The 6,462-nt window shown below is 54.3% G+C and overlaps 1 protein-coding gene across 1 annotated transcript in view; it reads left to right on the top strand.

The window, feature by feature from the left end:
• The first annotated feature begins 3,023 nt into the window (after positions 1 to 3,023).
• Positions 3,024 to 6,462, top strand: part of LOC111729085 (cortexin-2-like) — a 34,024-nt gene continuing 30,585 nt past the window's right edge. The window contains exon 1 of the mRNA XM_023520063.1: positions 3,024 to 5,036. The gene's annotated coding sequence lies outside the window, so the exon portion shown is untranslated. The remainder of the gene's footprint in view (positions 5,037 to 6,462) is intronic.

The following is a 6,462-nucleotide window of genomic DNA, read 5'->3' as shown; positions in this document are numbered from 1 at the left end:
GGCAGCCGCGGCGCGCGCTCAGGGACACCCCGCAGGGGCGGCGGCCCAGGGTCCTGAGGCAGGCGCCCCGCTCCGCTTTCTCCGCGCCATGCGGACTGTCACGCGTTATCTGTGGCAGACGCCTCCTTTACGCAAAACGACTGAGAAGTTAGAATCTACTCGAGTGTGTTTTATCTGCGGTTGGCGGAAGCTGGGCTGCGGAGAGCTTCGAGGGCTGTTTTTGTGCCAGACGCGGCATCCCTGTGAGAGACCACGGCGGTGGGGCAGAAAAGGTCACCACAGTGGGTGCCCGTGAAGGTTACGCAGGTGGCAGCGCACAAAGGGCCAGATGGCCCCTAACGTAGGCAAGTTTGCAAAAACGTCAGCTCTGCGTCCTTACAAAGAACCATTTGGGGAGGCAGAGGAACAAAGCTTGGGTAGAGGTACAAAGCTTGGGACGTGTTTTCAAATAACCATTGTCTTCAGGGACCCTTTGTCATTATTGACCTGACTAATAAGTGCTTAATGATATTCACTTGTTTATCGATTGGGCAGGCGGTCTGCCGTGTGCCATGCACAAAAGTAGGTGTCGGGCAGACCAGGGAAAGCAAGCATGGGGCTGGGTCCTCCCAGGGCTTCTGGTCTGCAGGTGAGGAAGACAGAAGCGAAAAACGAGGTTTTGCACAGAGAAAGCACAGAGCTGCCCTGGGCCATTGTGGCCACTGCTGAGTGAACGAGGGCAGTGACCCTCATGCTGCCTGATCTGGGAAAACGAAAGTAGCCTTTGGAGAAAGGAGCAGGATGGGGAGCGGTGGAGAAAGACGCACATGAACGCTAAGGCGCGCGAGCAATGGCCGCCAGGCAGGCCAAGCCACACAGGAATGGGACGCCGAGACCTCACTGGCATAGCAGCTGGCCCCCTCCTTGTGTCAAGTGGACCGGCCCTGGTTTCCCCAACACGGAGCCAAATGAGAACTCGGCCTCGTCCACGTACCCCCAAAGGCAACCTACTCGAATATCCTCAATTAATACACTTAATTAATACGCAGTGGACTTGACTGGACATTTCCTGAAGAAATTGCACGGACGCCAACTCGCTCCGCATCGAACAAGGCAAAAGTCCAGCGGAGACGCCCGCTCCCCCGAGCAGCCCCCTTGTCCACCCGGCTCCCCTTGGCGGTTGTCTGCTGGCCTGTCTGCCACGGTACCCAGCATCCCGGCACCCCTGCCGCCACCAAGCGCTTCCCATTCTCCAACTTCCCACGCCCCTCAGAAGTGAGTTCCTCTCCCTGGTGCTTACATATCACCGTCGCATGTGGCCCATTTCACTACTGTCACCAGAAAATTTATTTCTAAAATCTTCCCTGAAAAATCAAATCATAGTGAACGCGACCACTACACACACACACACACACACACACACACACACACACACACACACATGCACACACGTTATTTAATTAAACATATTTGTTGACAAGGTTTACTTTCTTCCTGTGCTGTTGCCTCCTGCCCATTTTCCTAAATGTCACTCTGCCAATATATTTCATCCTCCTCCTTGCATTTGTCCACTGCAGTAAAAGACAGGTGGCAGGTGGGCAGCTGCTAGAGGCTGGGACACTTCCCAAAGGCCACTTAGCGTCTGTCATGCCGTGTTTTAGGTAAGTAAGAAACACGTCTGAATTTTATCCGAGGAGGAGATGTTTCATGTTCCCCCAGTCACTGCACCTCTGGGGTAGAAAGGACCTTTGACATCATCCAATTCAGCCCCCAGAGTCTGCAGGTCAGGGAACAGAGGCTCACGGTAGAGAGGTGACGTCCCCAAGGTCATGCAGCTCAACAGGCAGACAAGACTTGAAACTGGGTCACCCACAACACTGGGACTCGGCGGGAGTGGAGGTCGGGGGTGCAAAGGAACAGAAGAGGGGGCGATCTGGGCCCTCGCCCTTTCTCTCGTCTCTAGGTGTGAAATAGGTCAATGCCCAGAAATGTCGACTGTGGACGAAAGCCCCACTCAGGTAAACAGTCTGCAGTAGAGCGTTAGCCATCGCTGAATACTGAGCAGCGTTTACACGATACCATGGGCTCCTGCTAATTATGAGACTTAGTAGACTGTGACCCGTTAACAGGCTCAGGAATTCCAGTCAACCTTTAAACAACCTAGAACTCTTTTATATTCCAAAGGAGGCTATTGAATTTGAAGCTGAGATTTGCATTTAAAAAAAAAAATGAGCACAGACCCACTGGACCCATAGCATGTGATTCCGGGCACGGTGCGCCCAGACACGACCAGCATTGCCAGCCGCAGCCCTAACAACACCGGCTGGCAGGCAGCGGCCACCTCAACCGGGCTTCGGGTCCCTCTAATGCGAGAGACGGGACTTCCAGCGTATAACGTGTCATCATTAGAGGGATTTTTATTTTCTCTTAACTGGAAGATGGAAGAGGCCGGGCGGGCATGGAAGCGGGGGGTGTGGGGGACAAATGAGGGCCCGCCATGGCCACGGTGCTGTTTCTCTATGTCTCCTCTTGACCCTCCCTCACTCCTGTCTGCTCTAACCTCTTTCCCTTGGCTGGAGAGAAAGGCACGTAGGTCCCCGTAATCCCCAGTGCCACCTCCTTACCTTTAACTCAGCCCAGGTGGCAGCCTCCCCGACCCCCGCGCCCCGTCTCGCCTTCGCTCTCGGAATCACTGACTCCCATGCGTCAGAGACGGATGCGATCTCAGTTCTACACAGAAAGGCATCCGCACAGGCCTTCGAGGCGGAAAGCGTGGCTTCTCCGCTCCGCCACTCGCTCTGGTGCCCCTGGAACTTCGTTACACCTCTCAAGTCTCACCTTTCCCACCCGTGAAATGGGGATGATGTGAAACACTACGCTGAGTCGCAGTGAAGACTAAACTGAATGTGGTAACAGCTGGGCTCCATGCACTTTAGAGACTTTGCAATGCTGAGGGAGGGGAGGGGGGGAGGGGAGGGGAGGTGGAGGAGGGGAGCAGGCAGTCCGACCCACGCGTCTGCCTTTCCAGGGAAGGTTTATCAAACCAGCTGGCGGGAAAACCGAATGCAGACGTGGCCCCAGTTCTGCAGGACTGAAGGATGCGACACAGAGCCAGGCCCGATCGGTGTCCTGGCTGCTCATGGCCTCTATGTGGTTGGCTCTGGTTCTCACACCCCCAGGGATGAGGGAACAGGACACCCCGGGGAGAGTCTGGACAAACGGCTGCCTGGGTGAAGATGAAGAGGCCTCAGGGAGCAGGGCTGAATGAGCAAAGGCTCAGAGACAGGGCCACACATCTTGGCCCTCAGCGCAAGGTCTCTCGAGGATGCCTGAAGGTTCGCCAGCCAAAAGACCGTGCCAGCCACCAGAGTGCAGATGAGCAGAGTCCGAGGCTCCCTCCCCACCGTACCCCGCCACCCACACCACCACCTGGACACCATCTGGAAGAGAGAAACGAGTGACCCTATCAACTCCTCGCCTACGCTCAGCGCTTTCTGACTCCCAGGTCATTCGAACATCATTATTTCACAGGCTCGGGCGTTTCTGATTCAGCCTCGTTGAGCGAAGAAATGCCACATGTGTGGAATGATTCAGATCTGAATAGCTCACCACGTTCCTGTTTGTATTTATCCATTTGGGAACCCCGCCTCCCCAACAAATGCCAACGATTTTTCCTCCAGCAAAACAACATTCTCTGGACATTTCAGCATTAATGCTAACTACGGGCCTTTGGTCTTTTCTTATGTTTACTTTAAAATGCCAGGCAAATGAACGGGGTCGGTTAATGATTCATCCCTCCCTCCAAGTGGCATTCAGCATTCCCTAGGCATCGACCCTGGTGACTCTGACACAACACGGCTACACCGAATCCATTATCCAACCAACTGGTCTGCAACCCCACCATCATTAGCATGCAAATTACCACAAATAAAGGGCAGGTGACAATGACTCCCTTTCCTGTAGGTCACACTGTCTGGAGGGAAATCAAGCAGGTTTTTGTTTAAGAACATTTATTTTGAGAACAGGCAGTCAAACTCACTAGGGGTCGCATTTCGGTCTTTTGAATATCTACCCATTTTCGACAGGGTCATAGAATTTGAGAGGTGAACTCTGAACAGCATCCAGTACAGAATTCAGAGGTAAAGCTCGGGAACGTTCTCGTTCTCCCTGCTTTTCTCCTAGGAAGTCAGGGCTGGAGATGGAACAGCCGTGTACTGCTTCACCCGGGGTGAGGTGGGGGTCCCGGCTTGGAGGAAAGGGGAAGCAATCCCCATTACTCCACTGTCCCGTGGCAAAGCCTCAGAAACGCCTCCTTCCCCTAGCAGGAGGAAGGCCGGCCTTTCGCAGAATTTGAACTTTCCACAAATCTTCCCTGGCTGCTTCTTGCCACCTCCCTGCAACATCCAGTCCCGACTTCTGTCCCGGGCCACACCTGCCTCTGCCAGTGACGCTGCTGGACTCCGCTGCTGCCCACACCCTGTGTGAGTCCCCTCAGCCCTGGGGTGGCCTCCGTGCTCCTCACTCACCGAGGGCACGTCCTGCCCCTTCTCACCACCTGCGAATGGGGCCAGACTCCAGAAGGATCGCCAGCTCCGGCCCCAGGGGCTGACCACCCCGAAACCAGCCATTCTCTGTGCTACTAATTCACCTGCCACATGCGCTGAAAACCAGCCGTCAGCTGAAAACCAAGCCAAATGAAGCCAAGTGGACACAAGGCACAAGGCACGCTGGTACCACCGCCCGGCCTGCACCCACACACGCGCCCTCACCCCCACGTGCTCTCGCCCCAGCCGCTCACGGTCCAGAGCCCCCGTTTCTTGCAGCTCCCGGAAAAAGGGGGATGAACCCCCTCAGCCAGATCCAGGTTTACGATCTCCAGCTTTCCCAGAAAACCCAAGTGGGAACACACGGCCCCGTCCTGACCTGCCAGACGGTGGGTCCCTCCCCGCCGTCCCGTGGTCTTGATAAGACGGTGGGAGACTAATAACGGTACCTGTCCCCGAGCGTGGGCTTCTCAATCTTACGTGTGATTCTAAGTCAAATCCCTGGCCACAGAGGTAAGTCCATGCGAGGGTGAGGGATGGCGGCGAGGGCGGGCCTCCGTCGACCTCTCAGATCTGTGTTAGACGGTGACACTGCTCCACGGGGCAAAACGAGCAAGAAATGCAGAGGACGGAGCGCAGGCCCTCCTGGGGTCTCCGTTTCATGGCCCGAGCTTCTAGAACTGTGACTTAAACGGAATATCTGTTTATCAGATCCTACTGGTCTTGTACTATGCTTGCACAGGAAAGTAATACTGGCGATCCCAACAGCCACTGTGACAAGCATTCTGCTCCTGTCCCCGGCTCTTTGTTTATACAGCTCATGAGAACCTGATCGCACGGCGAGCCACCCACTGGACGTTAGCATCCTAGCTGATGGGGACGTGGCCCAGACAGTGTGAATAATATAAGCTGTCTTTGAAACCCTTGCTCGGTTTTTTCTCTTTTTCGAAGGCTGGGGACATTTCTAATCGGGAGTGTCCCCAACCACCCTGGTGTGGTCACTTCTGAAGCTCTGCTCAGAAAGGCAGCCAACTAAAGGGTCCCGGGCTGAAAATGGGGTGCTCAGCCCAGAGCTCGGGGGGGTGGGAAGCCAGCACGAAAACGGATAACTGGTTAAAGCAGAATGCTCTGAAGACAGCAGTGGGGGCTCTTGTAAGAACCGCTCTGTCTTCCACACAGTCTGTCACGGTCCGAGTCTGTGCGTGCCTTTTCTTTTGTGGTACATAAATCAGCTGTGTTTTACAGTTGACGGTGTCTGTGAAACACAGTGAAGTTCTCACTATTCAGATGAGGGAACGGAGGCTCAGGGTGGTTACACAACCTACCAAAGGGTAGGAGGCGGGGCCGAGGCCCTCAGGTGCGTCTGCCTGCACATGCCAGCTCCCGGCCAGTCTGTGTCGCACGTTTCGTCGCTCTGTTTTTGACATGAGAGTGTCAACCTCATCTGCCGTAAGGGTGGCCAAACGCAGAGAACGCACACACAGACGTTTGGGTCCGTCCTGAGCACAAGTCACTCTGAGCCTCTCAAGCCGACGACCGACGACCGTGAGAGCAAGAAGCCCACACATTCCTGTGTTCTTTCTACTCAGGCGACTATTTGCAAATTGAAACGATGGGCTCTTCCTGTCTCTTTTAAGAAATATTCATTATCTCAGACAAGACCTGAGCCTCGGGTCTTTTTCTAGAGTTTCGAAATGAAAATCAGATGTCATATAAACATGCAAGATGATAAAAATGTCTGTGTTAATTGAGTCGGGAAAAAATTAATAGAATAAGACGTGAATCTGAGTTCAAGGATGTCGTGGGGAAACATAAGTAGAATATTCGCAGCTTTTGTTCCCTGCAGTGTCCTCCAAAAACACTGTGACCCACATACGAGCACAGGTACCATCGTTTCAGCTCAAATGGTGACGGGGAGGCTCACTACACGGCTCAAATG

The sequence above is a fragment of the Pteropus vampyrus genome, unplaced genomic scaffold, assembly GCF_000151845.1.
Source record: "Pteropus vampyrus isolate Shadow unplaced genomic scaffold, Pvam_2.0 Scaffold245, whole genome shotgun sequence".
Taxonomy (NCBI): domain Eukaryota; kingdom Metazoa; phylum Chordata; class Mammalia; order Chiroptera; family Pteropodidae; genus Pteropus; species Pteropus vampyrus.
The sequence above is the reverse complement of the archived record's forward strand: the minus strand, read 5'-3'. Positions and strand labels throughout refer to the sequence as shown.